The sequence below is a fragment of the Leiobunum rupestre genome, chromosome 3, assembly GCF_980474605.1.
Source record: "Leiobunum rupestre chromosome 3, qqLeiRupe1.1.hap1, whole genome shotgun sequence".
Lineage (NCBI taxonomy): Eukaryota > Metazoa > Arthropoda > Arachnida > Opiliones > Sclerosomatidae > Leiobunum > Leiobunum rupestre.
The window spans coordinates 5,915,232-5,936,731 of record NC_143386.1 but is presented as its reverse complement, the minus strand read 5'-3'; the positions used below and the strand labels follow the sequence as shown (position 1 = coordinate 5,936,731).

Below are 21,500 nucleotides of genomic sequence, written 5' to 3'. Positions count from 1 at the left end.
GCGCCTTAGACCACTCGACCACGTTACCTCTGTTGACGGGCCTTATTTAAGCTAGATCCTCATTGGTCTACTTTATGAGAATTACGGAAGAAAGTTGGCAACGGTGGGATTCGAACCCACGCCTCTAAAGAGACTGGTGCCTTAAACCAGCGCCTTAGACCGCTCGCCCACGTTACCCCTATATATATATGGTCCTTATTTAACCTAGATTCTCATTAGTCTCCTTTATGAGAATAACGGAAAAAAGGTGGAAACGGTGGGATTCGAACCCACGCCTCCGAAGAGACTAATGCCTTAAACCAGCGCCTTAGACCGCTTGGCCACGTTACCCCGGCTCACGGATCGTATTTAACCTAGATCCTCATTGGTCTCATTTATGAGTATTACGCAAGAAACCTGGCAACGGTGGGATTTGAAACCACGCCTCCGAAGAGACCGCTCGGCCACGTTACCGCTGTCGACGGGCCTTATTTAACCTAGATCCTCATTGATCTACTTTATGACAATTACGGAAGAAAGTTGGAAACGGTGGGATTCGAACCCACGCCTCCGAAGAGACTGGTTTCTTAAACCAGCGCTTAAACCGCTCGGCCACGTAACCCCTGTTGACGGGCCTTATTAAACCTAGATCCTCATTGGTCACCTTTATGAGAATTACAGAAGAAAGATTGCAACGGTGGGATTCGAGCCCACGCCTCCGAAGAGTATGGTACCTTAAACCAGCATTTTAGACTGCTCGGCCACGTTACCCCTGTTAATGGGCCCTATTCAACCTAGATCATCATTGGTCTACTTTATGAGAATTACGGAAGAAAGTTGGCAACGGTGGGATTCGAACCCACGCCTCTAAAGAGACTGGTGCCTTAAACCAGCGCCTTAGACCGCTCGCCCACGTTACCCCTATATATATATGGTCCTTATTTAACCTAGATTCTCATTAGTCTCCTTTATGAGAATAACGGAAAAAAGGTGGAAACGGTGGGATTCGAACCCACGCCTCCGAAGAGACTAATGCCTTAAACCAGCGCCTTAGACCGCTTGGCCACGTTACCCCGGCTCACGGATCGTATTTAACCTAGATCCTCATTGGTCTCATTTATGAGTATTACGCAAGAAACCTGGCAACGGTGGGATTTGAAACCACGCCTCCGAAGAGACCGCTCGGCCACGTTACCGCTGTCGACGGGCCTTATTTAACCTAGATCCTCATTGATCTACTTTATGACAATTACGGAAGAAAGTTGGAAACGGTGGGATTCGAACCCACGCCTCCGAAGAGACTGGTTTCTTAAACCAGCGCTTAAACCGCTCGGCCACGTAACCCCTGTTGACGGGCCTTATTAAACCTAGATCCTCATTGGTCACCTTTATGAGAATTACAGAAGAAAGATTGCAACGGTGGGATTCGAGCCCACGCCTCCGAAGAGTATGGTACCTTAAACCAGCATTTTAGACTGCTCGGCCACGTTACCCCTGTTAATGGGCCCTATTCAACCTAGATCATCATTGTTCTCCTTTATGAGAATTACGGAATAAAGTCGGCAAAGGTTGGACTCAAACCCACGACTCTGAAGAGACTGTTGCCTTTAACCAGCGCATTAGGCCGCTCGGCCACGTTACCTTTGTAGATGAGCCCTATTTAACCTAGATCCTCATTGGTCTCCTTTATGAGAATTACAGAAGAAAGTTGGGAACGGTGGGATTCGAACCCACGCCTCCGAAGAGACTTATGCCTTAAACCAGCGCCTTAGACCATTTCGCCACGTTACCCCGGTGTATGGACCCTATTTAACCTAGATCCTCATTGGTCTCCTTTATGAGAATTACGGAAAAAGTTGGCAACGGTGGGATTCGAACCCACGCCTCCGAAGAGACTGGTGCCTTAAACCTTGCGAATAAGACCACTTGGCCAAGTTACCTTTGTATAAGGGCCCAAATAAACCTAGATCATCATTGGTCTCCTTTATGAGAATTACAGAAGAAAGATTGCAACGGTGGGATTCGAGCCCACGCCTCCGAAGAGTATGGTACCTTAAACCAGCATTTTAGACTGCTCGGCCACGTTACCCCTGTTAATGGGCCCTATTCAACCTAGATCATCATTGTTCTCCTTTATGAGAATTACGGAATAAAGTCGGCAAAGGTTGGACTCAAACCCACGACTCTGAAGAGACTGTTGCCTTTAACCAGCGCATTAGGCCGCTCGGCCACGTTACCTTTGTAGATGAGCCCTATTTAACCTAGATCCTCATTGGTCTCCTTTATGAGAATTACAGAAGAAAGTTGGGAACGGTGGGATTCGAACCCACGCCTCCGAAGAGACTTATGCCTTAAACCAGCGCCTTAGACCATTTCGCCACGTTACCCCGGTGTATGGACCCTATTTAACCTAGATCCTCATTGGTCTCCTTTATGAGAATTACGGAAAAAGTTGGCAACGGTGGGATTCGAACCCACGCCTCCGAAGAGACTGGTGCCTTAAACCTTGCGAATAAGACCACTTGGCCAAGTTACCTTTGTATAAGGGCCCAAATAAACCTAGATCATCATTGGTCTCCTTTATGAGAATTATGGAAGAAAGTTGGCAACGGTGGGATTCGAACCCACGCCTCCGAAAATACTGGTGCCTTAAACCAGCGATTTAGACCACTCGGCCACGTTACCCCTGTAAACGGGTACTATTTAACCTAGATCCTCATTGGTCTCCTTAATAAGAATAACGGAAAAAAGCTGGCAACGTTGGTATTCGAACCCACGCCTCCGAATATACTGGTGCCTTAAACCAGCGCCTTAGACCGCTCGGCCACGTTACCGCTGTTGACGGGTCTTATTAAACCTAGATCCTCATCGGTCTCCTTAATGAGAATTACGGAAAAAATTTGGCAATGAAGGGATTTGAACCCACGCTTCCGAAGAGACTGGTGCCGTAAAACCAGCGCCTAAGACCGCTCGCCCACGTTACTTATGATAACCGACCTTATTTAACCCAGATCCTCAATGGTCTCCTTTATGAGAATTACGGAAGAAAGTTGGTAACGGTGGGATTCGAACCCACGACTCTGAAGAGACTGTTGCCTTTAACCAGCGTTTTAGACTGCTCGGCCACGTTACCCCTGTTAATGAGCCCTATTTAACCTAGATCCTCATTGGTATACTTTATGAGAATAACGTAAGAAAGTTGGAAATGGTGGGATTCGGACCCAAGCCTTCGAAGAGACTGGTGCCTTAAACCAGCGACTTAGACCTCTCGGCCAAGTTACCTTTGTATATGGTCCCAAATAAACCTAGATCCTCATTGGTCTACTTTATGAGAATTACGGAAGAGACTGGTGCCTTAAACCAGCGACTTAGACCTCTCGGCCAAGTTACCTTTGTATATTGGCCCAAATAAACCTAGATCCTCATTGGTCTACTTTATGAGAATTACGGAAGAAAGTTGGAAACGGTGGGATTCAAACCCACGCCTTCGAAGAGACTGGTGCCTTAAACCAGTGACCTAGACCACTCGTCCAAGTTACCTTTTTATACGGGCCCAAATAAACCTAGATCCTCATTGGTCTCCTTTATGAGAATTATGGAAGAAACTTGGCAACGGTGGGATTCGATCCCACGCCTCCGAAAATACTGGTACCTTAAACCAGCGACTTAGACCACTCGGCCACGTTACCCCTGTTAACGGGCCCTATTTAACCTAGATCCTCATTGGTCTCCTTTATGAGAATTACGGTGAAAAGCTGGCAACGGTGGTATTCGAACCCACACCTCCGAAGAGACTGCTCAGCCACGTTACCCCTGTAAACGGGCATTATTTAACCTAGATCTTCATTGGTCTACTTGATGAGAATTACGGAAGAAAGTTGGCTTCGGTGAGATTCGAACTCATGCCTCCGAAGAGACAGGTGCCTGAATCCAGCGCCTTAGACCTCTCAGCCAAGTTACCTCTCTGTTTGGGCCATTTTTAAAATACATCCTCATTGGTCTCCTTTATGAGAATTACGGACGAAAGTTGGCACAAGGGTAATCCGAAACCACGCCTCCGAAGAAACTGGTGCCTTAAACCAGCGCCTTAGACCTCAAGGGCACGTTACCCCTGTAAACGGGCCTTATTTAACATAGATTCTCATTGGTCTCCTTTATGAGAATTACGGAATAAAGTCGGCAAAGGTTGGACTCAAACCCACGACTCTGAAGAGACTGTTGCCTTTAACCAGCGCATTAGGCCGCTCGGCCACGTTACCCCTGTAAACGGGCCTTATTTAACCTAGATTCTCATTGGTCTCCTTTATGAGAATTACGGAATAAAGTCGGCAAAGGTTGGACTCAAACCCACGACTCTGAAGAGACTGTTGCCTTTAACCAGCGCATTAGGCCGCTCGGCCACGTTACCTTTGTAGATGAGCCCTATTTAACCTAGATCCTCATTGGTCTCCTTTATGAGAATTACAGAAGAAAGTTGGGAACGGTGGGATTCGAACCCACGCCTCCGAAGAGACTGATGCCTTAAACCAGCGCCTTAGACCATTTCGCCACGTTACCCCGGTGTATGGACCCTATTTAACCTAGATCCTCATTGGTCTCCTTTATGAGAATTACGGATAAAGTTGGCAACGGTGGGATTCGAACCCACGCCTCCGAAGAGACTGGTGCCTTAAATCAGCGTTTTTTTTTATTTTTTTATCCAACCATCAAAAAAGGCATACATAATCTTCATATACCATATTGCCATATATCAAAAGTCAATAGAGAAAGAATTACTTTTAGCATTGTCAATTCTTAAGACCTACCAAATAAAAAGTTAGGGTAATAAATAAGAAGAGTCTTGTTTGCTTTCTCGTCGATAACGGTTGTCTTTTTTGCGCGCTCGTTCTCGGTGTTTTTTACGGCGGTACGTAACACTATTGCGGTTTTCTACCGTGTTTTCTTATGACCTTTTTATTTTTTTCATTTTCGTGTTTGGATTTTATTTTGATTCTTACGGTTGTCCTGGATTTCGGGAGGCCGCCACTAAGGAGGCGCTTAAGCATAGTGTCTTTGTGGTTTGCGAGTCTTTGGACTCCGAGTATTACTAAGGAGATTATTGCAGTAATGGTCAAATGGTTGTCGGTACTGACGCTCTTTAATCGGTTGTCGCTGGAGTAGGCGTTTTTTTTGTTTGTTTTTGCACTTACGCGGACGCGGACGAGTATATCAAATCGGGGTTGGTTGTAGGCGGTGTTTTACGGGCGGTCGAAAGTGCATCGGCGTGATATGTTATTTTGAAGTTAATCAAAGTGCCGGAGTTTGTCACGGATGACGCTATTTGCGTTAAACAAGAAGCTTACGGGTGTGAACTTAAAGGCGCTTTTGTTAAATCCGATGGCTTATATTACGGAGAGCGTAACTTTCGCGTCACGGTGCCTCAAGTTTTACCTTCGTTGCCTTATAGTTTAATGGTTTTGGATGTGATGGGTCATGAAAAAGTTTATCGCGTTCACCACGAAGCGCTGACTCGGGTTTGCAAAGGCTGTCTCCATTCCGGACACCTCTTTCAAGATTATCCCATCAATTTCTGCCATCGCTGCGGTCATTTGGCCAGGTCATGCCCTGGGTGGGGTACTGCCGCCTCAAAGAAGGAAGAAGGTCGACGGAATATTTCCGTTTCCCGAAATGACGTCGCCAACGACGCACAAATGACAGAAGTCTGCTATGTCCAAGCGGAAACCAGAAGGAGACATCGACATGGCTGATGCTGATTTAGTCGACTCGCTTTTTGGCAATCGCCTTTCTGAGGTTGCGGTGAACAGTGGGAAGCATTCACTTCCCACTTCGGGTTCTGATTCGGATCTCGCCTATCAATCAACCTGGGTTCCAGTTTCCGTCGCTCGAGGCAGCTCGGAACGCAAGTCTTCCTCCGTCTACTACTGCACCGTCTCCGGTAACGGCTTTGTCTTCGTCATTCTTCCAACCTTCAAACGCTCATGGTTCTCAGGGTTATTTCTCTTAATACCAATGGTCTACGTGATGTCAATAAGATGAAAGAATTAGTGGAAAACGTAAATACATTTGACATTATTTTTTTACAAGAAACTCATTGGGATTCGTCTCATGTTGCGCTTTTTAAAAAATTGTACTTTGGTAAATGTTTTTTATCTAACGATGACGCTACGGGGTTTTGCGGGGTATCAATTTCAATTAATCCGAAACTCGATTTTAAAACTGCAAGTGTTTTTACCTCTCCGAGGGGACAAAGTCCCCTAGGAGGGGTTATACAACCAGCGTGTCTGTCTGTGGGTCTGTGGGTCTGTCAGGCCTGCGAACGCGTTCGCATTTTCGGTGCAAAGTGTAATCACTGCGTACGCAGTTTCTCAAAGGGTTGGCAAAACCACCGTGTGACGGTTTGGATGGTGTTTTTTCCCTCACCGTCGTGACGGTTTGGTGTATTACGTTTTTGTAATGTTTATGCGTAGGTTGTGAGTGTTGAATTTGTTGTGTTTGTGTTCTGATGGTTATGCATGTTGAGTCTGTTGTGTTTATATGGGCGTTTTCTCTCCAACTTCTTCTTAATGACTTTGGGACGGACCGAGTGCTGAGTGTAATGCTACCTCTCAACGTCCAATGGCAGGGTTTCCACCAGTTGTACACGGTATTCGTCTTAGTATCAATTTGCGATCGCATCGGGCGGGATTTGAACCCGAGACCTCCTGATTGACAGGCGGACGTTCTACCACAGAACCACCGACACTTGTTACGCCTTATTGAAAATTAGACCTTCAGCTTTATCGGAAGCGTATTTAATAGAGTACGAAATTTTGGTTTAATTGCAATAGAATTGAAATTGAAATTATTGCATCGAAGAAATTCTAATTTAGCGTTTCTCTTTTGATTTAAAACAAATGCGCCACCCAGGTTTTGAACCCAGACCATTCGGCTTGGCAGTCGAGCGCTCTACCACAGAACCACCGATAGCTGCTTAGATTCACTGAAATTAAGACAGGCATCGTAAGCATAATAGGTAATAAAGTCTTTTTTTATTAATGAATTTATGAAGGCCTAATCTGGTTTTTTTTAAAGGTTAAATCTTGTTTTAGCGCAGTCAGCCGAGATTAGAGGGTTAAAGGGTAGAGCCTGTGGGTGGTCCACTTTGTTAGTTTTTTTTGTTATTTATTTACGGGTATTATTAACGACCTATATATAGTTGTGTTAATTCAAAGGAGATAATTTAACGTTAATTGCTTAAAGAGCTGGCGGTTAGTCAAGTGGCTCTCTGTGCTTTGTTGATGGTAAGGTTTTTGCTTCTTGTAAATATATTTGGTGTGGATATTTGGATATCTACGATTTCTAACGCAGTCAATGATTTCTTGGGTGTGCGAGTCATTATACGATATTGGAAATTGGACGGCATTGGTCTTTTTCATGCGGTATGTGTCACAACGTCAACTGGAAATTGAAATAAAATGAGCGTTAAAGATGCGGCAAGTATTTCGTAAGCGAGAAAAATACAAATACCATCTGTAGATGTTTCTTTCATTAAAATTTGCTTAGTATTATATTCAACTGATAAACATGTACTGTAACAAGTTGGCAAGCCAAAATATACCTCTCCTCGGTAGAATTGTCCCTAGTGGTATTAATTTCTCGAGATAACCCTTAAAGATATATCTCCGCAATTTAGAGTTATTTGTTAAAAATATTAACCCATTTCTATCCCGCCCGGTATAAAATTTTAATTATAATTAAAATAATTGAGACGAAACGACCAATTTTAATTTATTCAGAATATCATAAGTTAAGTAGTTACAACAGTAAGTTAGACGTACTATAACAATGCACAATTGAATTAAACCCTTTTACAGAACAAGTTTATCAGTTAAATATAATACGAAGCAAATTTTAATGAAAGAAATATCTACAGAGGCTTTTTGGAATTACTCGCTTACGAAATACTTGCCGCATCTTTAACGCTCATTTTATTTCAACACTCGCCCTTGATGAAGATACCGTAGATATCTGGTAGTGGACGACTCGTTCACTTCCTGTTGACGTTGTGACGCATACCACATGAAAAAGACCAATGCCGTCCAATTTCCAATATCATATAATGACTCGCACACCCAAGAAATCATTGACTGCGTTAGAAATCGTAGATATCCAAATATCCACACCAAATGTATTTACAAGAAGCAAAAACCTTACCATCAACAAAGCACAGAGAGCCACTTGACTAACCGCCAGCTTTTAAAGCAATTAACGTTAAATTATTAAGAAAGTGGACCACCCACAGGGTCTACCCTTTAACCCTCTAATCTCGGCTGACTGCGCTAAAACAAGATTTAACCTTTAAAAAATACCAGATTAGGCCTTCATAAATTCATTAATAAAAAAAGACTTTATTACCTATTATGCTTACGATGCCTGTCTTAATTTCAGTGAATCTAAGCAGCTATCGGTGGTTCTGTGGTAGAGCGCTCGACTGCCAAGCCGAATGGTCTGGGTTCGAAACTTGGGTGGCGCATTTGTTTTTAATCAATAGAGAAACGCTAAATTAGAATTTCTTCGATGCAATAATTTCAATTTCAATTCTATTTCAATTAAACCAAAATTTCGTACTCTATTAAATACGCTTCCGATAAAGCTGAAGGTCTAATTTTCAATAAGGCGTAACAAGTGTCGGTGGTTCTGTGGTAGAACGTCCGCCTGTCAATCAGGAGGTCTCGGGTTCAAATCCCGCCCGATGCGATCGCAAATTGATACTAAGACGAATACCGTGTACAACTGGTGGAAACCCTGCCATTGGACGTTGAGAGGTAGCATTACACTCAGCACTCGGTTCGTCCCAAAGTCATTAAGAAGAAGTTGGAGAGAAAACGCCCATATAAACACAACAGACTCAACATGCACATCCATCAGAACACAAACACAACAAATTCAACACTCACAACCTACGCATAAACATTACAAAAACCGTAATACACCAAACCGTCACGACGGTGAGCGAAAAAACACCATCCAAACCAAACCGCAAATGCATCCGTTAACGCTCACCGTCACACGGTGGTTTTGCCAACCCTTTGAGAAACTGCGTACGCAGTGATTACACTTTGCACCGAAAATGCGAACGCGTTCGCAGTCCTGACAGACAGACACACCCACAGACCCACCCACAGACAGACACGGTCGTTGTATAACCCCTCCTAGGGGACTTTGTCCCCTCGGAGAGGTAAAAAGGGTTAAATTCAATTGTGCATTGTTTTAGTGAATCTAACTCGCTGTTGTAACTACTTAATTTATAATATTCTGAATAAATTAAACTCGATTGTTTCGTCTCAATTATTTAAATTAAAATTAAAATTTTATACCGGGCAGGATTTGAACCGAGAATACGTTTTTCGTAAATAACTCTGAATTGCGGAGATATCTTTGGGGGTCGTATCGAGAAATTAATACCACTAGGGACCATACTTCCGAGGAGAGGTATATTTTGGCTTGCCAACTTGTTCATATTGTTCGGGGTCCTAGTTTATTAGTTTCAGCAGAATTATCCGGTGATATATTTCATTTTTACCTCTCAGAGGGGACTATGTCTCCTAGGAGGGGTTATACAATCACCGTGTCTGTGTGTGTGTAATGTGTACGCGTTCGCAATTTTGGTGCAAAGCGTAATCACTGCGTACGCAGTTTCTTTGATTCTAAAGTGTGGCAAAACTGCCGTGTCGGTGAGCGTTAACGGATGTTAGTTGCGTTTTGGGTTTTTTGGTATTTTGTTCGTCAACGCTCACTGCCGCGACAGATGAGACTTAGCAGTCACTTTCGTTATATTGCTATTGTAATGTTAATGTATATTGTGCATTTGTGACGTGTTGTGTTTTTGTGATGTTTGTGTTGCGATTATAATGTTCATGTATATAGTGCTTTTGTGAAATGTCGTGTAGTGATGTTGATGTATATTGTGCATTTGTAACGTGTTGTGTTTTTGTGATGTTTGTGTTTCGTATGTATTCTACTTGCCAACGTCTATGTATTGACTTTTCGAACGGACCGAATGCTGAGGGTAACGATAAACGTCTCAACGTCCATAAGGCAGGGTTTCCACCAAATGTTCACGGTATACGTCCTATTATCAATTTACGATTTATTGTCGCCGACCGGGATCGAACCCGGGTCTGCTGCGCGAAGAGATTTACTCTAACACCCCAGCGACCGACGCTTGTTGAACTTCGGTGTTTTTCAAAAACAGCTTTGGCGAATGCTTTTATGCTGTTATAAAGTTATTAGCGTCAATTTATTTTACAACATTTTATACATTGTTAAAATATATTAAACTTACAATTAATTAATTATTTTATCTTAATTTTAACCTAAATTATGAACGCGTCAAGGAAACGGACATCCTACCGTTGAGCCATTGACTCTCAAGTGACTGTAATGAAATTACAACATGTCATAGGCAAACTTTTGAAGGAAAAATAGCGATTAAAAAAAGGCCGGGAAAAGTTCAAATCTAAATTTGCTTTTTATATTTGGATGTGGATCTAATAAAATGTTAGGCCTGGGAAAGGACTTATTTTACCTCTGATTAAATTAATCTTATATTTAATTAAATATTTATAAATTATATAAATCTTATATTTAATTAAATATTTATAAATTATATTAATCTTATATTTAATTAAATATTTATAAATTATATTAATCTTATATTTAATTAAATATTTATAAATTATATTAATCTTATATTTAATTAAATATTAATAAATTATATTAATCTTATATTTATTTAAATATTTATAAGTTATATTAATATTATATTTAATTAAATATCTGAGTATTTTAATTTATTTGATCGTGTTCAGGAATTGTTACAATGCAGATAGTTTACCGCCGAGCCATTCACTTCCTTTAGGAGAGTAAAAAGTAAAGAAACCATTATGATAAGGCGGGTTTTTTACCTTTTAATAACGCTTAGAAAAAGGATAATTATTCAAAACTCCCGCGGAAACTATATAAAAGTAATAATATAGCGCCACCGTGTTAAGAACTATCAATCAAACCGGGTAAAAAATATAATCTCTTCAATTTTTCGAACTTTAGTCAAATCTCGAGGGGTCAAAAAAACCACAAAATAAGGGTATATAAGGCCGTTGCCGTCAATTTAGTCTTTCTTAATTCTTGACTGTCAGATGAAATACTACAGGACGGGGTACTGGTGTCGGTCAAAAGTTATGAGGTAACTTTGCGGTTTTAATTAGTATGTTCGGTCTTCGGTCAAGAAAAGAGTTAAATTGTGTTTCGCGTTTGGAACGTGAGTGAATAGACTTAAGTGTATGAACAGTGCGTTCTTAAGACTGAAAGTGTTAAAGTAATTGTGAACTAACTCAAGTCAGCTGTAAGATAAAATTGATTGTTATTTTTTTTTGAATTGGAATAACCTAATTATACCCTTGAAATTGTCAACTCAACCTGTGAGGCTAATTAAGTAGATTGGAAGTAATTAGTAGCGAACAGCTCTCAGCTGTTAATTAAGACGGAGTTTATAGTTAGGTAGTTTGAATTGAGTTAAAATTACTCAGTATAATTTATAATATTTACTTAAGTGTAAGTGTGTTTTGGTTTATTTTTCAATCACGATGAACTAAAACAAATCTAGTCTTAGACACTTGAGTACCAGTTCTGTACAATTACGTAGGAGGGATATATATTGTTGGGCTATTGATGAAAGTTAAATCAAGAACGTTCCATAGACTGTTCTGAATAAAAATAAACATTTATAATTTTGTTTAATTTTGGAACCTTGCCATTTTATTTTCTAATCACTCGCCCACAACATTACAGTTCTGGCAATTGCGAATCGAATAAATTTTCGATATCACGGGGACGGGAAATTATTCTCGTAAATTTATCGCGCGGCCTTAGGGTATATTCTTTAAACAAAATTTCTATAAACTATCGTTGAATTAAAATCAGCCCGATTCCGTTAAAAATTATAAACCAAAAAGCGAACGGTCGTTATAATACCCTCTGTAGATATTTATTTCATTAAAATTTGCTTCCTATTATACATGTATTCAATTATAAACTTGTACTGTAAAAAAGGGTTAAATTCAATTGTGCAGTGTTTTAGTAAGTCTAACTCGCTGTTGTAACAACTAACTTATGATATTCTGAATAAATTAAAATTGGTCGTTTCGTCTCATTTTAATTATAATTAAAATTTTATACCGGGCGGGATAGAACTGGGATAACATTTTTAACAAATAACTTTAAATTGCGGAGATATCTTAAACAGCTATCCCGAGAAATTATAACCACTAGGGACTATTCTTCCGAGGAGAGGTATATTTTGGCTGGCCAACTTGTTTAAATGTGTACGCGCCCAATTTGAGTTGTTCTTTAAAACCATCGAATCTAACTGTCATACCGGCCGTTTGATTTTAGGCGGCGATTTTAACGATATTTGTCAAAATGGGCTATGGCAGCATGCAATAGCCCATTTTGAATTTGAAGGTGTTCCTAGGGAACCTGGTCTTTTAATGATTCGCTGCTTCAGGATAACGCTTTCTGTTCATGCGGCAAGCGAATTATCACAAAGAGTCACTTACGCGAAAACTATTCTTCGGATATTTTTGTCTGGTACGAAACCCTGAAACGTACAATTCGTGATTACACAATATTTTACGGGAAAGCCGCCGCTTCAGAACGTTGGCAAACCAGGTCGATCTTGGCTTGTCAGTTGGAAGAATTGTCGCGACGTTCATCTATGTAAGACCCGGTGTATGGCGAATTCGTCAAAGTTAAAAATTTGATCAAGGACCATGACCACTATTCGGACAGTGACAACTCTCAAGCTGAACGTTTTGCGTCCTTTGCTGCCGAAAAGATACCACCGGATTTGTCTGCCGATTGCGGAAGTCCCGTTTCTTGGGAAGACCTCAACATAACTATGAACTCTATGGCAATAGACCGTAGCCCGGGTCTCGATGGCTTTACAGTCCGCTTTTGGCGTTTCGTACTACCGTTGATAGTCAAGCATTTCGTACGGCTTGTTGACGTTATGTTTGACACGGGGCAATGCCTCTCTCTGTGACTCAAGGCATGATCATTCTTTTACCGAAAGACGGCGATTTAACGTTAATGTCTAATTGGCGTCTCATCACGTTGCTAAACGTTGACCGTTAGTTTATTGGTAAATTTTTGGCTACACGCATGACATTGGTGGCGCCTACCGTCATTTCGCCCTGCCAAACTGGAGCTATTCGTGGTCGTGATGTCGCAAGCCCAACACGATATCTTGGCGATGGTGCCTCGTATTTGGAACTCCACAAACAGCCGGGAATTTTCTTGAAAATTGACTTAGGGAAAGCGTACGATTTCGTGAACTGGTCATTTCTATTTCGAGTACTACAAGCTTTCGGGTTCGGTCCCCATTTTCTCCGCTGGATTCAACTACTCCTGGTGGGTTTTCGTACAACGATCGAGGTTAATGATTTTTTGACGAACTTTTTTCGTTTTGGACAATCTGTCCGTCAGGGCTGACCTCTAAGCCCTTTGTTATACACCTTTTCTTCTACCAAGCCACTATGCCTCGAGTTATCGCAGTTTAAGTATCCCGGATCTGCGTATTTGCAACAGCGACTCACCGGTACTCTTTCAGCATGTAGACGACAACACTTTGTCTTTAGCGACGGAAAATTCGGCACGCGTTGTGGTGTCGATTTATCATGACTACGGCAGCGCTTCTGGGGCGGTTATAAATCTGGACAAAAGTAGCGGAAATGGCTCAGCTCTTGGACAAACCGACAGGACAAACGGATTGAAAGAATTCTGGTATCCAAGGAGCCATTACGTATAATGGCTGTATTGCGCGCGTGGGACCAGCGCCCGCTATCACTCTTCGGGAAAATAATAATCATCAATTGTCTGGCCGCTTCCAAGCTTTGACACCTCGCTCGAGTATTGCCTTTGTCGAATAAACTTGCTGCCCAAATTAAAGCTGCTTTTCTGGATTTCATTTGGGGTTCTGGTTATCACGCTCTCGCTTATTAAACGCTGATCAGACCAAAGGTAGACGGCGGTTTTGGCTTAGTGGATGTCATCCAGAAACTACACTCTATGCGTATCCAAGAGTGCCAAACACTCATCCTGCGAGAGTTACCCGTTCATGACGAATCTATTCACAACAACTTACTGTTGGAATACGAAGGTGGTTTGACAAGACGAGAAGAATCTATCCGTCCGCCATTTAATCGGGCTCTACTCACAAGTTGGCACTCCCATTAATTAGGAATTAATTTTTTTTACGTTGGTATTATTCTTAAAAATTTTATGTATTTCTTTTAAACACATTTGAGAGTAGTATTGTATTTTCCTATATTTTTAGTGTGTGTTTTGTATTTTCTTAGTTTTGACCAAAGGTTCCTATAACCTCGACTTCACAATGCGCGAAAAAAAAATAGGTTTGGCGGTTAATGCGCCATCTACTGAATGTTTCAGAAATAATTTCTTTTTTAAATCTAGTTGGGATGGTTTTGGCTTGGAGGAATAAAACAGGTATACAGGAGTTGCGGAGAGCTGCGAAATCAGTTTCGTCAGTGACAGTGAACTCGCGCGAGACGGAGGGGTTCAAACGCAACTAGCGCCAACTGCATACGGAATTTTGCAACTATTCTCATTTTATAGCATTGTTTTCGCGTCGTCTGGTTTGTTCAGAAACATTTCTAAATTATTTGCGCCTTTTTGCAAAATAACTCGTATTTGTTGCTAAAACAAATGTCGTAGCGATACAACAGCTCGGAGAAAACCACATATGACAAATGTTAAGTTCTATGATTTACCAAAAAGAGGTAACAATCAATTTAGGGCCTGGTGCAGAGACGTTTTGCGCTTCCTGTTAATTTTAACACGATCGCAATTTAGCGATTCAGATTTGGCGAGCTGTTTATTTGGCGATCCTCGCAATCGAAATCTCGGTGCAGAGACGTTTTAGCGATTCCTGTTAATCGGCGACGCTGTTATTTTTCCAAATTTTTTAAACCAAGTAACGGACCAATGGGAGAGCTCCATTTCTGACGCAAAAAGCTATCACGTGGTTATGTTTGGTTTGTATTTTGACGATGAAATCCTGGCTCTTCTAATTAATAATTTCCTAACTCTAATTATATTATTAGGTTTTATAATTTTTATAGTTAAATCCGTTATTTTATTAAAATAAATTTATATAATATAGCCACGAAGGGAAAGCAAAACAGTTTCTGAAGAATGAGAGGTTATCCAAAATCTTTTTTAAAGCCTTAAATAGTGCATGAAAATTAGTTTCTTCTGATTATATCATTTTCTTACTCTTATTATTTATTAGATTGGTTGCATTTATTACACAGTTTAATGGTTTTGTTATTTTAAAGATATATTTTTATAATATGGTTGGTACATCAATAAAATAACGAATTAAAAAAAAGATTCATTACTATTATAAGCCAACATTTTCCGAAAATGATTCTGTTAGAAAATGAGCCGTATCATTTGGTTTTTAGGAGAATATTTATTTAAAAACTTAGCTGATAGCAATTAAAATAAAACTAGTTATAACATAAATCAATAAATAAAAAAACAGCAATTTCACGAGGTTACAAAAAATGGTAATTGTCTAAAGCAATTTCTAGCGAAATATCCTATATTGATCACACGTAAAACAATGGTCCTAGTATTTGATAAAAGTTGTTGTTCTACCTAATTATCTGGCATTTACATAGCCTAATCCAGGTATAAATTGTAACAAATGATATAAGCGTGTAGAATTAACTGACGAACACTTTTAAGGTAATACATCAAATTATTGGCTCGGTAAGCTCTTGATGCATGCCAAATAAACTTGAATATTCCAATACATCTTTTATCGCAACTCCCTAGTCTACCTGAGGAAAGGTTTCTTCTCGGTAGATGAATTGGTATAAACGCTGGTTGATAGCTTAAGATCCTTGATACACTGAACCAATTCACCATGTCATTACCGACTCATTAGTTAAAACCCACTGCATACAGTACCAGCAAATAAGGATCTATAAATAAACCAAGGCTTTGAATACACCCAAAGTAGTAGTGTATAAGATTCCCTATTATAATTTATTCTTACCTGTAAAATTTGTAAGAGTGGCTGGCTTATTTTAGTGTTTCGTAAATCGTGATTGTGGTTAGGCCTTGGCTCAGACAATAATTCGACAAAAACATTTTTCGGGAAGCGATAATCAGCTAGAAACTCAAATTTTAATAATTTAAAAGATTCTGACCTATCGTGTTGTAAAATTTATCTTATTAAAGTAGGTAAAAAGCGTTTACTTCTCAATTTATTTCCCGAGCTCTTTATGTAACACAATCGGCCATTATTTTTGCGAGCTTTTCGGCGGGTAGCGACTGCCCAAGACCACTCGCAAAATAAACAGAGCGACTTCCTGTTATTTTTGCGAGCGAGATGTCTCTGCACACCGATTCGGCGCGAAGTTCGATAGCACGCGCGTTTTCTGTTAATTTGGCGATGAATCGCAATTTGGCGATTCTTAAAAATGTCTCTGCACCGGGCCCTTAAATTGCAAATATGGATTCAATCTATTAATAGGGAAACCATAACTGAAAATACTGTCAGAGGACACCATTATGTTTGTTCCCTACATTTTTTAAATGGTAAAGGAGCAAGTGATGAATAATCTATATGTATTTCTGATATCCACTGTTTTCTAGTATATTTACCATCCAGAATGGAATCCAGTCTCTCCAAAAGTATTACACATTAACTGGTCTCGAACTACTTACTCTAAAGAACAAAATGAACAGTGTGTCATCTCGCTCAATCCAATTTGTCAACCACTTAATGACGAAACATTACGCTCTGGAAATATTTCACATATTATTCATTATACTTTTTATAATATTATAATTATTAAACCACTCATTAGAGAAACCTTTCTTGGTTGGTTTAATTGCAGGAGGAGAAATGTAATAATGGTATTCAAGAAAATTTAATTCCTCAAGACCCAAATGAAACTCGGGATATACATTTTGAGAATATTCTCAATCATGCTTTGGATTATAATAAAAACTACACTGAAACTTTCCATTGATCTATTTTGGTAGTTGAAAATTTGACAACTTTGACTGAGACTGATTTAGGTTGTTTATTTTTCTTGGGCTTTACAACCAATATTGTAGATTGAATACATCCTTTAAAAAACGAAATAAATAAATCTAAAGAATATTAATTTAAAAAAATAAAATTAAATATTTACTTATTTGGCCATAGTTATGCTCCTTTATAATTGAGTACTTCAATATCGAGACCACGGTTTATAGAATCTACACAGGTTGGGGCGCTTTGAATATGAGAGGGTCCACTTTCTCGCTAATCCCGCGTTTAGAAGTTTGAAATTAGGCTAAGGCGCCGAAAGCGTCATCTGGTGAAAACCAGTGTTTTAATTTTACTGGATGCTTCGGGACTCCAACCAGTGGTGGGCATTTTCTCTGTAACCTCACTTTTGAATATTCACTTCAAAAGAAGCAAACATTTATTAAGAAGAATTTGACGTTACACTTCAGTAAGACATGCTAAAGGCGCCTTCTCCATCAAGTTTTTTTCCCTAAAAAATAACGCTTTTGCCTCAAAAGCAAACGCACGAAGCTTCTTCTTCGGCTTTATCGCCCGTGCGAGAACCAGATCTCGAATGGATTTTAGATAGGCTTCTTTTGGTTCTAGAAGTGTGTTAAAAAAGCGAAAATGGAAAGTCCGAAAGAAGGTTTTCTTTACATTAGTCACATTTAAGTTCGCGCCTGTGTTACAACGCGTTCGATGAGGTATAGTAATTAAATTAAAAACTACCTGTGTTTTATTGGAAAAAAAAACTTCCATTCTTGCCATGAAAATGTTTGCACTTTGTACAATGACATATTTCATTTACGTGAATTTGATTTCTGAGTACTCTTTAGGCGCGTCATGCTGAAATTAATCGCCAAGTGAAGCCCAAATAAAATCTTTAACCGAATGCTTCAGGCTCATGCGCTTCTGTAGACTTTATTAAAAAGTGAGTGTTTTGAAGAAAACACCTTTTAGAAGTACAAAAATCCACTCGTTACTTATCGTCTAGTCGCCGAGAGGTAGCGCTTTGTCTCGTCGAAGTTGTCTATAGTATTATCATAAGTAACATGTTGTCAGAATTTATAGCCCGCTGTACCGGTAAAATCAAGAAACCACACCAGCGGAGGCCTATCATCAGAATGCCCTACGCCAGCGTCCACAAGCCCGGACAGGTGACAAAACCAGCATGGGTAGCAGACCCCCACTACTGATGGTCGCATAATACCAAAAACGGCGCGCCTGTCAGATCCGTGGGGGCAACGCAAAATATACAAATGCACCAACCAGAAACAAAATTTCACGCGCCCACAATTTTTGTTCAGTCGAAATGATAAATATAAAATATTAACGATATAAAATTCAGACTCCAGCCTTTTCCTCTACAGGGTGCTGCGAGGCCCTTTTGTGCCAGCCTGTGCTTTACCGCAATGCTCTTACTACTCAGTCGTCATTGGCATGATGCCAGCTAAGTCGCTCGCTTTACACTCACTATTGACTCGCAACACACGGTATAATTTGAAAGTTTTTAACCCTTTTCTTCGAGGGATACCGGATTGGTAGAAATTTAAATTTCCCCCGAGATCTTCGGTTTCCCCTTCCATAAAAACTTGATGAGGTTAACGGTAATAGTTAGTGTAGGGAGGTGTTGGCTCGTACGCGTGGCATGCAGGGCTTGCCACCACCCTCCTACGCATTGTAACCCGGCCACCTGAATTAAAGGCTTTAAAAGTCGCTCGATGACTTAGGCCTAGGGTGGTGCCTTGGGTATTAGGCTAGCTGATTATTATTATTATTATTATTAAAATGCACAAAATACAATTCAAAGGATCGAAACATACGTCTTTTTGCGAAGGCCAATAAATTTCACCATTATTTTTGTTGCATTTCGAGAATCTTAAAAGGAAATCATTTTCTTCTTTGATCTTTTCCACTACTAAGCTGTGCCGTATTTCCGCCTAGGCCAACCTAGGCCGTGGCCTAGGGGGCCTTCAGTGACCGTTATTACTGTATTCGAAGGTACAAATCTATAATATCAATCATAATTTATATTGGAGAAATTTCTAGATAGAAGATTTTGTTTTAAAATTACCAAAATTTCTGCCTAGCAGTTTACGGACGCAGCCTTAAATCGCACTGTCGCATAATTAACGCATATTTAGTCGACAATTGTTAAGAGCTGTTATTAAGTAATATAACAGTAGTGCTCGGACTTCTGCACTGAATCAGGGAAATTCAGGCACACCTAGTTCCAGGGATAAGGGTAAATGCAGCGCGTGAAAAGGGGGCCAGACTCCTTACATGCCTATGGGCCCAGGATCTCTAAGTCCAGCCCTGCTACTAAGGCGACATGCCAATCCTGGCAGCCACATAATCACCAACTGATATTGTTTCAAATGTAAGTCTGTCCTCAGTTTCCGTGGTTCGATCAAGTATTGCGACCTCTACTTTGGTGCTGTAAAGATCTAATGATACTCTTAACATTTTTAAACTGAAAAAAATTTATGGTGGCTTTGGGTGCCAGCAACTGTGCAAGCTTTTGAAAGACGTGTTTCAAGAGAAATTAAGTGTGATTTAACACTCTCATTCGAAATGCAAATAAATTTAATTCCTTTAATGTTTTTGTTTGACCATTCTCAAAATACGAAAATCATTAAAATCGGAGAATGACCTTTTTCAGAATTTCCTTTCAAATTTGACACCCCAAGTTTTCACAATTTTGAAAATATCCTTATTTTTGAAAAACCGTTAAAGTTAGACAATTTTCGTGACCATTTCTGAAATCTGCACTTTGAAGTACTTTTGTTTTGAACCTTTCATTACATTAGTCATAGATGTATAAAATATATTGGCCATAATGCTTGGGGGTAAGATTATTGCACAATCGACACTCTAAAGACGTGCGGTATTTTCCAATGGCTCTAGTTTCGGAACCTCTTGATATTTTCAGCTGGCCCTCAAGGGGTCGGAGTGTGCAATAACTGGTGGCTTTACCGGGGAGTCGGGGTCCGGCTCATGTAACCCATACGGGCGGTGGCGCACTGGGAGATAATAGCTCCGTCCAAATAGTCCTATCTCCAACCTCCGACTTCGGTCAGGTTTGGGCTGGATACTGGGCTTCGGCTCGGGCTAATGGAGAGAGGCCGGGCAAACTGGCCGACTCGGAGGATTGAGTAGCCCGCTGTGGGGCTGCGTGCCTCCGTATGAGGGCACGGCGGACCCATCTCCCGGCCTTTTGAAGTTCCACCGGGATCTCCGGTGCCAGCTGTGCCGGGTTATGCGGGCTGCCGTGTGCCCACCGTTCCCCTTTAGGAGCTCTTTCCTAAGGGCTTGACTCTCTGCCTTTGTAGGTGGGGTGTCGGCTGGAGTTGCTATATAGCATCCACTCTTACTCCCACTGCTGTGTGCGAAGTGGGAATTGGTCCGCCCGTTGCTGCACCTTCTGCTGGGTTGAATGGCTCCCGTCAAAGGTGCGACCATCAGTAGTGGGGTTCTGCTACCCATGCTGGATTTGCCTCCTGTCCGGGCTTGTGGACGCTGGCGTAGGGCACTATGATGATAGACCTCCGGTGGTATGGTCTCTGTTACTAGGTACACCGGGCTATAAATTCTGATACACTGATATTTTCATCAAATAGCCACAATGTATAGTATGTAAAATTTCATTACAATCGGTTGACCCATGGTGGCATGAGTATTCGAACCGACGTGGAATATAGTAAAGGCTAGAAGTGCCATACTTAATATTAATTGAGTTAAATTTGGTAACAAGTTGTGAAAGGGAATTTAGTTCGTCAATTGCCTGAAATTTTGTTTCAATTCTGCACCGCAGTTATCATTACCCTCTACATATCAAAATAGAAGTAGCCAAAACAATGCTTGTCCCTTTTTTTAAGAAACGCACCCAAAATACCGATGACGGCCAAAGCATTGAAGTTCTATTACTCTATACACTAAGGTTAAGCGAAGCAAGGGATACTGAACAGAATGTAATATTCTAACGTAAATAATATAGAAAAACTAGTTATTGAGTACGCTTCTTTTTTGGATTTTAGGTTCAAGTGTGCTAAGACTTAAAGTTTAACCCCACGTTCGTCGTCCCGAAGTTCTGACACGAATGAATGAAATATTAGGTAGGAAAAAATCAAGAAATTTTGTGTGTTTTTATTATTTGAGACAATTGTTCTTTCTTCATAAAAATACGTCATTAACTTAGCCTTTTTTTAAACTGAATTATATTTTAACTGTAATTGTTTTTTTTTCGTCTTCTCAAATCCTTATCATTTAATCAAGCGTTACTGAACTAATACGCCTCTATTAAGCGCTATCGTGTTGGTAACGATAATAACTTGCTTCACTTTTTGGAAAATTTTTAGTGAACGTAATTAAAAATGGTTATGAAGTGTTTTAA

General features: G+C 40.4%; 6 non-coding genes across 6 annotated transcripts; all 6 read right to left on the bottom strand.

Moving 5' to 3' along the window:
- Nucleotides 1–95: 95 nt before the first annotated feature.
- TRNAL-AAG (transfer RNA leucine (anticodon AAG)) lies at nucleotides 96–177 on the bottom strand. The gene has a single exon. It is a non-coding gene; the product is annotated as a tRNA-Leu (tRNA).
- Nucleotides 178–248: 71 nt separating this feature from the next.
- On the bottom strand, nucleotides 249–330 carry TRNAL-AAG (transfer RNA leucine (anticodon AAG)). Its single transcript has one exon. It is a non-coding gene; the product is annotated as a tRNA-Leu (tRNA).
- A 190-nt stretch (nucleotides 331–520) lies between these two features.
- Nucleotides 521–601, bottom strand: TRNAL-AAG (transfer RNA leucine (anticodon AAG)). Its single transcript has one exon. It is a non-coding gene; the product is annotated as a tRNA-Leu (tRNA).
- Nucleotides 602–817: 216 nt separating this feature from the next.
- Nucleotides 818–899, bottom strand: TRNAL-AAG (transfer RNA leucine (anticodon AAG)). Its single transcript has one exon. It is a non-coding gene; the product is annotated as a tRNA-Leu (tRNA).
- Nucleotides 900–970: 71 nt separating this feature from the next.
- TRNAL-AAG (transfer RNA leucine (anticodon AAG)) lies at nucleotides 971–1,052 on the bottom strand. The gene has a single exon. It is a non-coding gene; the product is annotated as a tRNA-Leu (tRNA).
- A 190-nt stretch (nucleotides 1,053–1,242) lies between these two features.
- TRNAL-AAG (transfer RNA leucine (anticodon AAG)) lies at nucleotides 1,243–1,323 on the bottom strand. Its single transcript has one exon. It is a non-coding gene; the product is annotated as a tRNA-Leu (tRNA).
- Nucleotides 1,324–21,500: the final 20,177 nt, after the last annotated feature.